The sequence below is a fragment of the Argopecten irradians genome, chromosome 13 (assembly GCF_041381155.1).
Source record: "Argopecten irradians isolate NY chromosome 13, Ai_NY, whole genome shotgun sequence".
In the NCBI taxonomy this organism is placed as follows: domain Eukaryota; kingdom Metazoa; phylum Mollusca; class Bivalvia; order Pectinida; family Pectinidae; genus Argopecten; species Argopecten irradians.
In genome coordinates, this window is record NC_091146.1 from 4,358,273 (window position 1) to 4,375,682 (window position 17,410).

The following is a 17,410-nucleotide window of genomic DNA, read 5'->3' on the forward strand; positions in this document are numbered from 1 at the left end:
ATTTTCTTAAAAAACATCACTGATTATCTATGTCTTAAATATATTTGACGGCCGAATTACGACGACCTTATCTAAACTTACCGTCACAAGCTAGTATATAGTCTATTTCATCGTGCACATGTCTTAAATTAAATTCAGGTCTAAATGAAATAGTTTGTGGTCGATAACTAATTTGTCATGACTTACGTATTCAAAAGACCGCTCTTGTGTACGTATAGTGTATCGTCTCTAATATAATTGTAGCTTTAATTACGACCGCTTTATAGCTATACAAATATACTTCCAAAAATTAATGTTTACAACACGAACTTAATCGGTTTTTCAATATGAATTTCATACTCATTGTGTAATGAAGATGACCTTTATTTTAAGCTAAATGTGTGCAAGCCTCATCCGCAGACTACACTCTTCAGCCTCCCGCTGTGATAGACAGATTTACCTGTGCCCGGCCGGCTAACTGGTCATCGGAAGCAAACATATAGTCCTTGTTGTCGGAGGATTACCCAGAAGCCGTCAATAGGATCTGTATCTGGCGGTGCATTAATAAAGTCGTTATATAAGCCATATTGGAACAGTGATCTACAAAAAAGTTGGGATGTAACGAACGAGAAGGAAAAAACAGTGGCTGAAGTGCAAGGAGTCTGCATCCTTACGTCGACGCCTTAAATATGACTTTTGTCGCAGTAGAAAAGCATTCGATAAGTTGCATCAGAGATCATCCTCGATATTCCAGAGGTTCCGATCTCCTACGATCTCTACACTCCTGGCTGTATATGGAATTTTCAAATATTATTATTTGCCTAGATGAAATAAATGATTTGTTTTAATATCCAGGAGACAGTAGTCATCTCGTCTTTCCGTGTCAACACCAAAATAAAACTAACAGGCCTATTCAAGGACACGTCCTTGGCCTAGCTACAGTAAGATACTGACCGTGTATATATCCGATGTAAATCCTCAGATATATAATTATATATTCTGTAGTAATAGAGCGACATGTAGCCCTCGCCAGATATTGTGAATAGTTTGAATAGACATGTTTGCATGATATATTAAAAAAAGGGAAAAAAATTGCCGCCGGTGGTGAGAATCTGCTTTTTTTATACAGTGATTTTTTTTATAAGAAGCAGATAACATTGTTATTTTTTGATGATGTATCATTGAGTATTTCCTAAAAGGAAAAATAAAAATTTGTAAATGTAATGTGCATGTAGATGTTGTTTCAGCATGAAGAAATGTAAAAAAAATGATAATACCATATTGATCACAAATCACAAAGTTTTGTGTTGTTCTTTAATATACCTGGTATACGGTAATCTTTGTTTGTTATTTTATTGATTTTTTGTTTCTGATATTCTCGAACGTCGGTGAAGACACCCCTGAGAGGAATGAGTTAGATTTCGCCGAGACGAAGCACAGGCTCGTGTTACAAGATACAAGATACAAGATACAAGAAACTTATTTAGTGTCGATTATATACAAACATGGTAACATAAGCTCGGTCGAGCTTGTATTTCGACAAAACAAAGTATATTGTATATATAACAGAAAACTAAAATTAAAGCATCACAGTCGTCAGTAATTATAAGTACAGGCACTATATAAGCTATCACAGAATTGTTCACAGATTTATATTAAAAGGGGTTGCGACACAAGCAACAAAGCAAACCAAAATAAAAATAAAAATAAAGACATAAAAACATGTGTTACACCACAGGATACAGGGAGACATTAAAGAACAAAGTTTACACTTACAGTCCGGGCCGTCCCACTTATGGAGCAGCCTCCGAAACTCTGCATAGTTTTCAACCTTACGCAGGTCATGTGGGAGGCTGTTCCATATGCGGGACGCCTCGTACCTGAATGATTTCTTACCATACCTGGTGGTGTTAACTCTGGGTAGGTTTGCTTTTTTTTCAGATCTGAAATTATAAATGTTTTCTTGTTTTTTGATAAGTTTACATATGTAGTCAGGAGCAATATTGTTAAAAATTTTAAAAACCTCACAGGCCATCATTTTCATCCTGTGGACATGTAAAAAAGACAAATTTGATCCGGCTAGCAGTTAGAGGTGTAGTCATTATGAATGAATCGCAAGCCCCTCTCTTACACTCGTTCGATTTTTTTCTAGTTGCAGAAATACTACAGTGTTACGACAGTTTTTATTTTATACCATGGAATATCAAAGTTATATGCAATGAGAAATTGTGCAATAGATTTTGGATTATATCTTTCTACTGCGTATGCATCGTAAAATTCTACTAAGTTGCATGAAAATTCACGATAACTGCAGATACAGGTAGGCCTATTGCACAGTCGATTTCGGGATTCGGGAACAGATCCGATTTGATGCATTCAACTCAATTATAAAAAAGAATGCTATTGCCGAAAGCTTTTGGACTAGAGATAGTCTTAAGTCTTTAAAGATCGTTTTTAATGAGTTAAGAAAAAAAACACGGAAAAAAAATCATTTTTCGCAAATTTCAGTCATGTGGACATGACGTACATAGCAATTATTTTTACAAGATGAATAGTTTGCGTGCCCTGTGCTTGGGCTAAGGTGACAAATATTACATTTCACGGTCCCTGAATAGCAGTTGAGATTAGCTGTTTTTATCTTGTACTCACGTTCCTTCCACATATTCATAATTCTAAACATAACTGTTGAAAACAGATATATCTGGATCAAATTATCGATGAAAAGTTACATGTACATACAAAATGTAATACATATATATGTATAAAGACAACGATCGAGTGCATTGTGGGTAGCGATATGCCTAGGATGTCTCCTTGCAGACGGTATATGGAATTTTCAAATTATCATTTGCCTAGATGAAATAAATGATTTGTTTTAATGTCCAGGAGACAGTAGTCATCTCGTCTTTCCGTGTCGACACCAAAAACAAAACTAAAAGGCCCATCCAAGGATACGTCCTTGGCCTACTGTAAGATACTGACCGTGTATATATATCCGATGTAAATCCTCAGATATATAATTATTTATTTTGAAGTAATAGCTTTATGTACATGTAGCCCTCGCCAGTTTTTGTGAATAGTTTGAATAGGCATGTTTGCATGATATATTAAAAAAAAATTGCCGCCGGTGGTGAGAATCGAAAGATCAGAAGATCTGCACGTTAACACTAAGCCAGATTTCTGTTTTTATATACAGTCATTTTTTTTATAAGAAGAAGATAACATTGTTATTTTAATCACCTATCTTTAATAATAGCAAATATTTGATGATGTATGATTTAGTATTTCCTAATAGGAAAAAAAATGTAAATGTAATGTGCATGTAGCTATTGTTTCGGCATAAAGAAAAGTGAAAAAATGATAATAACACATTGATCACAAATCACAAAGTTTTTTTGTTGTTCTTTAATATACCTGGTACACGATAATATTTGTTTGTTGATTGATTGATGGGGCTTAACGTCCTTGTTCCGGTTATAACCGAGCCGAGGACACATCTTTGTTATTTTATTGATTTTTTTGTTGAAATGCTCCAACGTCGGTGAAGACACCCCCTGAGAGGAATGAGTTAGATTTCGCCGAGACAAAGCATAGGCTTGTGTTACGTTAAAGTGTACACGGAATGGTTTGGTATATAAGGCTTGATAATGTGTCATTGTATAAAATTTAGAATGGAGAAAGTACGAGTTTCATAGCGAATACGGTATTAGAGATAATGCGACTTTTCTCTAGAACACACCTGAAGCCCTAAGCCATTGACCCCGATTCGGGACCCCTGACCTGTGACGTCACGAGGACAACGGGACCTACTCTACTCCCATAAGATAGAGTGGCGATTTTCTGCGTCTGCCATCTAATATAAACTATCTGTTTGTAAATATCGATCTTTACAGACACAGATACATGTGTACATGTCCGATACCTATTTAACATTATCCTCAATCACAGATAGGGATTTATACCATGCATATATTAATGTACCTTTGTAATAGGAGTGTAGTCACGTTCGTCTGTCGCTACGAATACTAGTGTCACTACTGTGTATACAACCCGGGGTTCCGTAGGAATATAGCGTGGTCAGAGAGTAAACAACACAGAACTGTGGTACAGGGTATTTTATTGCACCCGCAGATGCTTAAATATCAACATGAGTGTAAAGTTTACAACAACAAAGTATATACATAGGCATGGGAGGACCTTACCGCTGGTTTCAGCTTACGGAATTACTACACTGTATTACATAACTACTAGCCCAATTATAAAGGGACACAGACCCCCCAACCCCACAGACAACAATAAAGAGACAGACACGAGAGAAGGAGAGTAGAGAGTGAGCCTACCAGCAGGTCAGTCAGTGCTAATGCAGACTGAAGTTACACGGACTACAGCGGGTTTATATAGCGATTACACAATGGGACAAATTTAGCCAATAAGATACCTTGTTACAAATTTAACCGGAAGATAGACCGAAAGTAAAGGAAGTAACCAAATTGAGATCCCCGGATGATAACATGAAACCAGCGGTAATAAACAATACAGAAAGGTAACATTATCAATTAAGCACTACATAAAAAGATGACATAATAATATTTATCATGTACATTGAACAAAAACCATTTACGCTCTCACTTTCACACACGACCGGCCGTTCATACAATTTACAAATATCAATCCTTTCACACTCCTCCCCCCTATGAAAAATAGACAAATGTTAACAAAACAAAACATTTGTCTGGATCAAAAATATCAATGAAAGAGAGAGAAAAAAAATAAATCACAACTTCCGCACCGGAAGTACTAATAACAATTACATTATGCTCAGTTAACAATATATATATATCGTGCCTCATTAACGCACATAAATCCAAGTCTATAACAAATGTAAATATACTTCAAAAATGTATTGAAAATACAAACAAATTGGGAACTAAAGTACAAAAATATATATACAAAACAATCATAACCAATTTGCCAAAGAAAAGTACACAGATACATAACAAAAAAAATATCACCCAAAATAAGGGAGGCGAGTGCAAGGGAGCATCTCATTCTCCTATAGCTATCCCTTGCACTAAGAAAATAAATACAAAAATATTTCTTAAAATAAAGATCATTCAAAATGTAACACATAATAACAATAACGAGTAGATAAATAATTAAATAATGAAATGAGTGTGACTGTCACACCCAGTATATATTTGTTCCAGAGGAGATAAACTGTGTCCAGTCACACATATAAAATGCATATAAACAAAGTGTACCCTAAATTATTGTACCAGGTTTTTTTCACATATATTAAATAAGTAACACAAACACATGCGACTGGATCACAATTATTCCATCATACACAGAACCCAACACATAATTGTAAGGAAATAATAGAATGGTGAATTTCCAAATAGATGTAATTATTTTAAACCTAAACAGTTTTCATTTTAGTTTTCAGGAAACATGTCCATAATTGACCTGTACTTGTCCATAGGGTCTATCCTCTGTGGTTGTTCATTCCTCGCGGTTGATACAGCCCAAGACCTTCCGGCCCTGTCCTGCCCTACACAGATATGTACATCACGGGCCTGGAAAACCACCCCATGGCCATGAATATCTATGGCACTGGAATGCACTGCCTGCCGTTGCGCGTCCCGAACGCGATTTCTGTGTCGAATAGCGGGGGCCGCGGTGGCCGAGTGGTTAAGATGTCCCGACATATTACTACAAGCCCTCCACCTCTGGGATGCGGGTTCGAATCCCATGTGGGGCAGTTGCCAGGTACTGACCGCTGGTCGGTGGTTTTTCTCCGGGTACTCCGGCTTTCCTCCACCAACAAACCTGGCACGTCCTTACATGACCCTGGCTGTTAATAGGACGTTAAAAATAAATAAACCAAAGTGTCGAATAGCACCTTCCGATGGAGGTGTCACTGGCATCAGTACATTCCTGGGATTCAGAAAATGGGGATTACCCCGCTCGATCTCACGAATACACAGCATGGCCTCGGCCACTTGGTGAGGTGTTTGGTGATGCCGGCTGGCCAAATGCCGGCGAAGCTGGTTTCTCTGTCTGTTCAATTATAAAGGGACAGAACAGACAGAGAGGACACATTACAGCTGTGAATGTACACTCATGAATCCTGCGCCAATGCCTGGCCAACAGGGTATACCGCAAGAATACTTCCTCGCTGCACCCTACCACGGGGCATGCCATACCCTGTGGTTGCCACACAGGACGGAGGTCCTCATCCAGCTCCTGTACATCGGCTGGCAATACACTTAATTCCAGTACATCCATTTCTGCTAAGAAATATACAAATATCGTAATGAGCAAACAGTTTAACAAGCAGAAACCTTGGTGATCAAATAACTTAAACGTTCATAATAATAAATGAAACTTTAATTGTAGAATCAAGTTTAAATTTCCATTATACTAGGGAGTTATCTCCCTTACACTAGTCACTGTTACATTACTCAGTTTTTATACTTATAAACTTTTCCAGTTTGTAACTAATACTTCCAAATACAGATAATTTGATATATTTATTGTATTTATTTGTATTCTTTTAACTGTATAGCAGACAATTTACACAAATGACAGCATGTATAGACAGGACAGAGACGAGAAATGACAGAGACAGGTCTGTGGAGTTGGGGGCTATGGTGAGTAGATCTCCCTAGGTTTAACAACTCTACCCGTTCTGGTTCTGACTACAGGAATTGGATCTAGGCTCTCTATGTCACTTTGACTGGAATCTAAGCCAGGTATCTCACTGGCAACTGAAATATCTGACCATATTGGGTCAGGCTCAGTCGTCCATGTGGAGAGTGGTAGTTTTCCTTCGTATGGTTTCAAATGATCTACATGTACAGAGACTGGATTTGCAGATGGGGTTTTCTGTATTACGTATGTGTACCTGGATATAACCCTAACTACCTTATATGGGCCTGACCACCCTTTTCCTAATTTACAAGAAAGGGCTGGCGGGTACCACCGCCATACATAGTCCCCAATACTGTACTCTCTAGGTTTTAACCCAATATCGTAATAATTCTTTTGTCGCTGAGCTGCAACAGCCAAATTATCACGTACAAAACCAAATGAATCCCGCATACTGTTTCTTAACCACTCAACCTACTGGTTTTTACAAACTGTTTCACCGGAAGGGGGTAATCCCATCATGATATCCAAGGGACAAGTTGTCTCCCTTCCCAACATCACTAGGTTAGGACTACACCCTGTACTGGATTGTGCTGTAGCTCTATATGCCATTAGGATATATGGAAGATGATCATCCCAATCATTATAGTTCTCATTGACAAATGTGGACAACATCTGGATGAGGGTGCGGTTAAATCGCTCGACCAACCCATCCGACTGGGGCCTATATGGGGTTGTCCTAGTCTTTTCAATCCCCAGTTTACTACAGAGAATAGAGAACAACTCCCCTTCAAATTCTGCACCCCTGTCAGTATGTATTTGATATGGGACATCAAACCGGCTTATGAACTCAGTACAAAGTTTATCTCCCACAGTAAGAGCGGTGTGGTCTGGTATAGGATATGCCTCTACCCACTTGGAGAAATAGTCGCATACGACCATTATATGTTTGTTACCATTTTCCGTTGTCGGAATGCCACTTAAGATATCAATCGCAATCCTGTCCAGGGGTCGACTAACCTGGGCAAGAGAGGATTGAAGAGGGTACTTCCCTACTCCAGGGCCTGGTTTTCTCCTGGCACATTGATTACACTGCCTACACCAACGCTTAACATCTTCTGACAAACCTGGCCAATAAAACCTAGTTTTTATCGAGTGTAAGGTTTTGTCTCTACCTAAATGTCCAGAAGTACGGTTGTCATGTAACTGTTCTAAAATTTGTTCCCTGACAGATGCTGGAGCGACTACCCTACCGTTGGAACCTGGACTAGAAGTGTCATCGTCAGAATAGTAAAGAATACCATCATTTCCTTGATATAGCCTATCCCATGACTGACAATATACTCTCACTTCATATGTTAATCCCACTAACTCACTCCGCCTAGGTTTATGCGTAAGTTCAGATTTTAAACTTAGAAATTTTTCTACACACGGATCCTTACTCTGCTCCCTTAGCAAACCATCGACACCCCAGGAATCCAGCCAATTAGTAGACCCCAACTCTCCAGAATCTACTACCTGGTTAACCCCTACAGATATATCAATATCTTTCTGGGGATCACTAGGGTTCGCTACGCTACCCCCCATTGACTGGACCTGAAGGTGAAGGTTGCTACAACTTTTCTCATGATTCACCCCTACAGATGTACAATCTTTCTGGGGTTTCCCTACAGGGTTTTCTAGTGATGACAACCGATACCCTTGGCAATGTGGACAATCTGATCTCTTACATACCCGACTGGGTTTGCGAGACAAAGCATCAGCATTAAGATGTTGACTGCCTGGTCTGTGCTCTATCTTATAATCAAACATATCGATTATGCTTATCCAACGAGCTAGCATGTCCTCAGGCTCCCTAAAATTCTTAAGCCAGATTAAAGCTGCATGGTCTGTACGAATCACAAATCTAGTTCCACCTAGGTAATGCTTGAAATACTTCAAAAATGTAACAACTGCTAAGAGTTCTCTATGCGTAGTGCAATAGTTCTGTTGGGCTTTGCTAAATATCCTACTAGCATAGCTAATAACCCTTTCCTCCCCTCCTTGGATCTGAGAGAGAACTGCCCCCATACCCATACAACTGGCATCTGTATCCAGTACAAAACAATCAGTTTCATTAGGATATGAGAGAATAGGGGCATATGTTAACAACTGTTTTAACTCCCCAAAAGCCTGATCACACTTGTCATTCCAGATGAAACGACGATCCTTACGGGTGAGCTTGGTAAGGGGTGCTGCTATGTGTGCAAAATCCGGAATAAAGCGCCTATAATAACCTGCTAACCCGAGAAAGCTCCGGACATCAGACACAGTGGAGGGACAAGGCCAGTTCTGTACGGCCTTGACCTTTTCAGGGTCACAACTGACCCCTGACTCAGAAACTTTGTGTCGGAGGTACGAAACAACTGTTTGAAACAGAGTACATTTCTTAGGTTTAAGCACCAGATGAGCGTCCCGGAGACACTGAAAAACATCCCTTAGATTTGACATGGCCACATCGAAAGAAGTCCCAAAAACAATGACATCATCTAAGTAACACAGGCATTTGGAATAAGCTAAACCACCAAGGACAAGGGACATAAGTCTGCTAAAGGTTGCAGGGGCATTGGACAGGCCAAAAGGCATAACCTTGAACTCATAGAGTCCTGCATGAGTTGTGAAAGCAGTTTTATGCTTATCTTTGTCTGCCATACGGCACTGCCAATACCCGCTTGCCAAGTCCAAAGTAGAGAACCACCTCGCACCTGCTAGTGCATCAATCCTAGGGAGTGGGTACGCATCTTTCTTAGTAACTGCATTTAATTTCCTATAATCAACACAAAAACGGATGTTGCCATCTTTCTTTGTAACCAAAACAACAGGTGCCGCCCATGGACTAGTACTGGGCTCTATAACACCTTGTTTCAGCATGGCATCTAACTCCCTTTCCACCACCTCTTTTTGTGAGGGTGAAATTCTACGAGGGCACATTTTAATGGGGACAGCATCTTGTGTATCTATGAAATGCTCAGTTACATCTGTTTGACCTAACTTCCCATCGGGACCTGCAAATATGTCTTGATAATCTAACAAAAGATTTCCAACTTGTGTTTTCTGAGACTTAGTTAGCTGTTCAGAAGTCCTATCTAGCACTTGTTCTAGATGTGGTGGGAGTTCATTAGCATGTTTTTGAACATCTAGCATCTCTACCTGATGTACAGTATCTACTGGTTGTACCTTACATATAAATGTATTCTCATGTATCTTAATATCAGAATTGGTAAGATTCAGAACAGATAATGTGAATTTCTTCCTTTTCTGAGGAGAGATAAGTGTCCTGGCTAACAGTAAGCCCTGATTAGCTAACAACTGAGCAGGCTCAACCAACCCTAGGTCTCCCTCAATATCACCATCTAAATAACCAGAGAAATAACATTCTGAGTTACTGGGAATGGAAATTGTTTCTGACATTCTTACATGTGCACACTTAGGATCTACCTTTGACCCTTGACTTAACTGCACTACTTTATTGCCCAAACTTAAGGTCTTCTTACCAAAATTCAACTTTCCCTCATGACTAGTAAGGAAATCAATACCGATTATACCTTGAAGACCCTCAAGCTTAGCCACAATAGCTACTTGTCTGAACTTTGATTTGCCAAACCCAAACTCAAATGTTGCTTTCCCAAAAACTTGGAGATTATTGCCCGAAGCAGTCAACAGTTTAATGTTTGAAACTGACAACGGTGGTTTCTTATCTCCTAACATATCTTGATACATATCTACACCAACTATGGTGACAGAGGAACCGGAGTCTATCAAGAACTTAACATCAGACTCTGCAACTGTAACAGTAGCAAACAGACTTGGTTGAACCATATTCACAACAACTGTAGGCCCTACTTCCTGAAATATCTCCTCAAAAACAGGGGCTGAAACTCTGGGCCCGAGTTCAGCCTTATCTATTTTCCCTGGACCTGATTCCCATTATCGTTCGAACTGGTTTTCTTGGGACATGAATAGCTCATATGGCCCGTCTCCCCACAACTATAGCATTTCCTCTGTGATACAGGGACATAACTCTTACTAAAACCCTTACGTTGAGTTATCTGTTTATTTAACTGCTCAAATTGCTCTAAAATGAGAGTAGCTAAGTCCTTGTCAATAGTATTGCCTGTTGATTGTTTAGTACTATTTCCACTATTCACTGCGTGAACAAAGGCAGGTGCCTCTGGTTTTAATTCCTGAGGTTTTCTCCCCTGTGTATGCCTATTGGTAATAGCCTCAAATTCTATTGCTGCACTTACAGCCTGGTCTAGAGTAGTAGGATGACTAAACTGTACATGTTTCCCTAATTCAAAGTTATGAACACCATCTACAAACTGATCTATTGTATCAACCTCTAATTGTGCTGTATCCTTAGAAGGAAAAGCTTTCCTAGCTAGAACCCGTAACCTCTCTCCATAGTCTACGAGTGACTCCCCTTCCCCTCTAGTTCTGTTCCTGAATTCAGATTTGTAAGCAGATTCCCTACCAGGTGGGTCAAATCTCCTAAACAGAGCATTCTTTACAGCTATATAACTGGACATTTGACTAACTGTCAGTTCTGATAATATGCGTTGGGCGGGACCCCTTAAACACATAATTAGCTGCTGGGCCTTCTCCAAATCATCCAACCCATTCCAGATAGAGATATGCTCAAACTGAATAATAAAGTCCTGAAAACTGTATTTCCCATCAAATGTTTGAGGGTTTTTTTCTTTCCGTTTACATGTAACCTGAGAAGTGCTAGGGCCTATGTGTGTACTGATATTAGGAACACCTGTGTTTAACACCCCCTGTCCCTCATAAGTAGGGTTAACAGAACCACCTAAGTTTCTGGGTATCTCTGTAGACAAGCTGTTATAGGTGTGTGTGTTAGGAAAAGGAATATATTGTCCCTCTGACCTTACCCCTATAGGCGTACTTGTACCCAAGTCTCCTGACTGCACATTAAATGAAACAGCTTTACTGTTTAACGCCCCATCCAGCCACGTGTCAGTCAGCGTGTTAGTGTTTACATTAGAACCTCTAATATGCTCTATCGGGGCCCTTGGAGTGACTGGGGTCATTGGGGTCAAAGGTGAAGTAAGTCCACCCGGTAAACCTGCACGTGCGTCCGTTCCATTATCGTCACCTAGCTGGATAAGATCATAAACTTGCGTATTTCTGTTCGTGCTACCGCCAAAATGTCTTAAATTACCAGCAGTAGATGAAATATGCCGTGGACCTATGTGAGATAAATAAGTGTTTGTGACAGTGGACACAGTTTGTGTACAAGGTATAACCGGAGACGGCAGTCTAGGACCAGACAAACTTGTCGGAGCTGTGAATGTACCCCCAAACATATTGGAAATAATGAATTAATAACTAGCGCTATATAAAAACGGATTACCCAGGCTCTTATCACAGCACCATTTTGTAATAGGAGTGTAGTCACGTTCGTCTGTCGCTACGAATACTAGTGTCACTACTGTGTATACGTTGCACCCAGGTTCAATGTCGTTCAACCCGGGGTTCCGTAGGAATATAGCGTGGTCAGAGAGTAAACAACACAGAACTGTGGTACAGGATATTTTATTGCACCCGCAGATGCTTAAATATCAACATGAGTGTAAAGTTTACAACAACAAAGTATATACATAGACATGGAAGGACCTTACCGCTGGTTTCAGCTTACGGAATTACTACACTGTATTACATAACTACTAGCCTAATTATAAAGGGACACAGACCCCCCAACCCCACAGACAACAATAAAGAGACAGACACGAGAGAAGGAGAGTAGAGAGTGAGCCTACCAGCAGGTCAGTGCTAATGCAGACTGAAGTTACATGGACTACAGCGGGTTTATATAGCGATTACACAATGGGACAAATTAGCCAATAAGATACCTTGTTACAAATTTAACCGGAAGATAGACCGAAAGTAAAGGAAGTAACCAAATTGAGATCCCCGGATGATAACATGAAACCAGCGGTAATAAACAATACAGAAAGGTAACATTATCAATTAAGCACTACATAAAAAGATGACATAATAATATTTATCATGTACATTGAACAAAAACCATTTACGCTCTCACTTTCACACACGACCGGCCGTTCATACAATTTACAAATATCAATCCTTTCACACCTGTCGTAGATAAATGAACATTTCTGCGCGATTTCTGCACAATTATACACAATATAATGTGTATAATAATCCACGTACGTTGTAAATCTACGGTGTTTTGAACCACATATACATGAATATTATGTAAAGGATTCTTGACTATGTTATCCAAAACCCGACTCGGGTCGTTGTACTGGTCAAAACCCGCTTTACAAATTTCTGACTTTTTCATATAACCTACTCATACGAATTAAGTTATGATGGTAAGCAGAATTTTTTGCATATATGTAAATGCATCTACTAATTGCGTTATATCTGAAATCGATCCATTTTTCATATAATACAGTACATCCGACGACTTGTTGATATTTCGCTCAATTTCATTTATTAGTGTCTTTAATTGAAAAAATAAATCATGCACGAGTCAGACGAAAAAAAAGAATGAAGATGTCTATATCTAATCCAAGTTACAGATATCAAGTACAGAACAAAATCAGAACTGTACGTTTATCTCTTTACCTGTACACTGCAGTAACTAAAACGCGTGGTCAACCGAGACTAATGAGGGGGCTAATAACCAGATAACGTAAGAAAGGTGTTTAGTGACCTGTCACGCTTCGTTGATTAGCTCACGTCAGGTGTCAAAAGTAAGATCACAGATAAGTTAGCGATGGACCATCATTTAATTGATGTATAATGTCATATTTGTTTACACTTATAAATACTTGGTTTACAGTAAAATATACCGTTCGAACATAACATATAACAAGTGTTTAAATCACTAGATGTATACATAATTGTATATTTCAGAATGACCAATGTATACATTTGTCTCGTATATATATTTCTAGTTAAATGTATATGTATTTTTATAACAGAGACTACAAAATTATTTATAAATGGCATGTCGAGAAAGAACAATGCAAATATGATGCACAATGTCATAATTTTGATATTTCTGGTAGTTGCTAGATTTTGGATATCCACTTCTTTGTGAATTTTGGTCAATATCGATCATTATATAATACTAATAATTATAATCTATATGACCAATAAATGTACTGTTGAATATTGTTAAAATAACACATGTTCTCATACATGTTCATGTACATGTAGCTATAAAAGGAAGATAGACTTGTTACATCTATAAATGAATTATGTATTTTAAATCAATTTCTCAAATGGTTTATTTTTTTATTTACTCCCCCTCCCAATTTATGTCTATGATATTTACGTGTATTGAACTATGAAATACATTTAACACCTTTTCTTTTCGTTATGATGATTCTTGAAATCCATAGGCCAAGTGAATTTTTTTGTAATTTTTTATTTTTTCAAATTTTGTAACACATTTGACATGACAAACGAGGACACTTTCATTCTTCACATACACACACATACACCTTATACTATCAAATATACACACAGAGAGACGAAAAACAAAAAACAACAGAAAAGAAAAACAAAGAGAAAGGAAAGAAAGATAGAGAGATAGAGAAAAAAAAGATAGATAAAGGGGAGGGATAGACAGAGAGATGGTATTTAGAGTGGCACGTACAGTAAGTGAAGATCGAAGAAATAAAAAGTTATATCGGCAAAAACAAAAAAATGATAATAATGAAAAAAATAAATAATTAAAAACAAGGAACAAAAAAATCTAAATATATCAAAAAAAAAAAAAATGTATACATCTATGATTATCATATTGCAAATATTTCAAGGTGAGGTGTACGAATAAAAGATTAAAGTTTAGCTATTTTTGCCCATTTTTTCCAGTCTTTCTCAAATTTAATTTTTGCACTTTCTCCTTGGCTGTAAGCTATATATTTCTGAGTATTATAATAATCTTTTAAAATATTGACAAGACCATTAGTACTGAGTGACTTATGGAGACATCTCATTCTATAAATATACTGTTTTATAACTAGCAGAATTTCATTGTCAGCTTTGAAGGAAATGGAGTTGGAGGAATGTAGACCAAAAATAAAAGTTTGTTTATTGAAACCAAAAGGAATGAATAAAACATCAAGTAAAGCTGTGAAACAATCTAAAAGGTTTTGTATTTCTTTACACTCCCATAAAATATGAGTTATTGTTTCATTTTCAGAATTACATAAATTACAGTAAGGAGAAACAGAAAGATGTGCTTTAAAAAGAAAAGTGTTTGTTGTTAAGATGTGGTGATTTATTCTGAACTGTAGCCACTGTAACTTTGTGTTCTTAGTAATATGGAATGGAATTTTGTAAATTTGAGACCAAGTTGCATCATCAAGATCAAAGTCTTTGTTCCACTTAACTTTACCAGAAGGCACAGCTTCGTTATGTATTAAAATATTATAAAAATCTTTAGTACCTTTTCTTTCCTTTAGAAAATATTCAACGCTAATTGGTACAAATGGATACTGAAGTTTTGATTGAGGAATTACAGCCGATGATAAGAACTTTTTAACAGCCGATATGATACTATGATAATGTTGGTATTTACATTGTACCTGTGAAGAAACTCATTGAAAGTGTAAAAACTCTTTGTGGTACTGTCTCTTAATAGATCATTGATTGTAATAATATTTTGTTCAAAAAGATTTTTATCATAAATGAACTTCTTATCAACAGTTTATATTTTTATTAAACCAAATAGGGGTTTTCAGAATAGATACCTCTGTAGTAATGATCTTATCATTCATCTTGATCAGTGCATTCCATGCTTTAAAAACATCAATCCAAAATTTATTGGACATTTTTTTCTGGCAAATTTGTAAATATTCATTTCCACCATTAACTAAAATATCTACATTTACCAAACTCTTAAAAACAATTTGCCATTTAGCTGTAGTTTGAAAAAATCTTCGAATCCAACCAAGTGTTAAAGAAAACAAGTAAGCTTGCAAATTAATCATTTTCAGGCCACCATTTAAAAAATCTTTAATAATTACATCCCTTTTAACTTTTTCAACCTTGCTGTTCCATAAAAATTCAAAGATAGTGGTATTCAGTTTTGAGATAAATGATTCATCAGGATTTGGCAATGCCATAAACAAATGATTAAATTGTGAAATCAGTAAGGATTTGATTATCTGAATTCGTCCTATTGGAGTAAGTGATCTTCTTTTCCAAGTTTGTATCAAAGACTTCAGTTTTATCAATTTTTTGTCATAATTCATTTTTGGCATCTCATGTAAGTTAACATTGAAGTCAATACCTAATAGAGTAAATCTCTGTTTGCCCCACTGTAAGTTCAACTCTGGGAGATAAGTGTCTTCAGAGAATTTCTTACTGCCAATCCAAATTACATTTGTTTTAGAGACATTCATTTTTAAACCAGATATTTGTTTATAAAAATTAAGTTCAGTAATGGATTCTTTTAGTGATTGTTCTGAACCGTCAAGAGCGAGAGAAGAGTCATCAGCATATTGTGACAGAAGAAGAGGACAATTATTAATTTCAATACCTTTGATATTACTATTCTGTCTTAATCTTAAAGCTAAAATTTCAGCACATAGGATAAAAATGTAAGGTGCAATAGGGTCCCCCTGCCGACAGCCTCTTTGTACCTTAAAAAAAGTTGAAAGATTTCCACCCTGATTGATTGTTGCAAGTGAATCTTTATTAATTATATGAACATCATTTTTCGAATTCGTTTTTAAATGACATTATTAAAATTGAATATTCCCCAGGTTTGATAATTAAGTAAGCTGTTAAAACAGAGATAAGATCTCTACTTAAACGTTTTTACACAAGGTACACCTGGCTTATACCAGAAACATAAATAACTTATAATTTCCGCTAATATACTTATGTATTTAGCATGATTTCAGTTGCAATATTTCCTATTTTATATATAATTAAATCGTCACCATAACTGTATACTGTATATATATCTGTAAAATTCTCGTAACCCCATTTTAGGAATACATATATGTCCACCTTTGTGCTATAACCCCACTACCAAACACCTCACTGCCGTTGTCCTCGTGACGTCACATCCGGTTATTCCCCAAATCAGCATGAGCGGCCGATTCCCTGATTAGCAGTTGATATACAGGTAAAAATCGAGCACTTCGGAAGGCGGTATCTCGGTACTGAAGCGGCCGATTTTGCTGCGGTTTTCAACATTCTTGTCAGGAGATCAAACAAAATAACATATCTTAATATCATTTTCCATTCCGTGTACACTTTAATACGGAGAAAACGACAGTTTTTATTTGAGAGCATGGAATGTCAAATGTATATGCAATGGGAAATTGTACAATACTATCTTTTTTAGATTATAGCTTTCGATCGAGCCTATTGCGTATGCATCGTAAAATTCTACTAAGTTGCATGAAAAATCACGATAACTGCGCAATGCTCGCAACCCAGTACCGCGGTTTCATCGGTTTTCGACGGCGAAAGACCAAAATATATTTTTAGCACACAATGTCAAACATATTCAATTCAAATCATTAATTATATGTTTCAGAAGCATGTTAATGATGTTTTCTGCGCAATATTTCATGAATTTCATCTACTAAACGAAGCATTTATCCACAAACGCTGTAAGATTTACATTGTAGCCCAGGCCTTCTGTTTCTTTTTGTCAAAGTAACGTTTAAATAATGAAATGTTTCAAGATAAAGAAACACTATTATTTTTAACTATGTTATGC

The 17,410-nt window shown here is 37.2% G+C and overlaps 1 pseudogene; it reads right to left on the minus strand.

The window, feature by feature from the left end:
• Positions 1-12,239: 12,239 nt before the first annotated feature.
• On the minus strand, positions 12,240-15,703 carry LOC138306676 (uncharacterized; annotated as a pseudogene).
• Between the last annotated feature and the right edge of the window lie 1,707 nt (positions 15,704-17,410).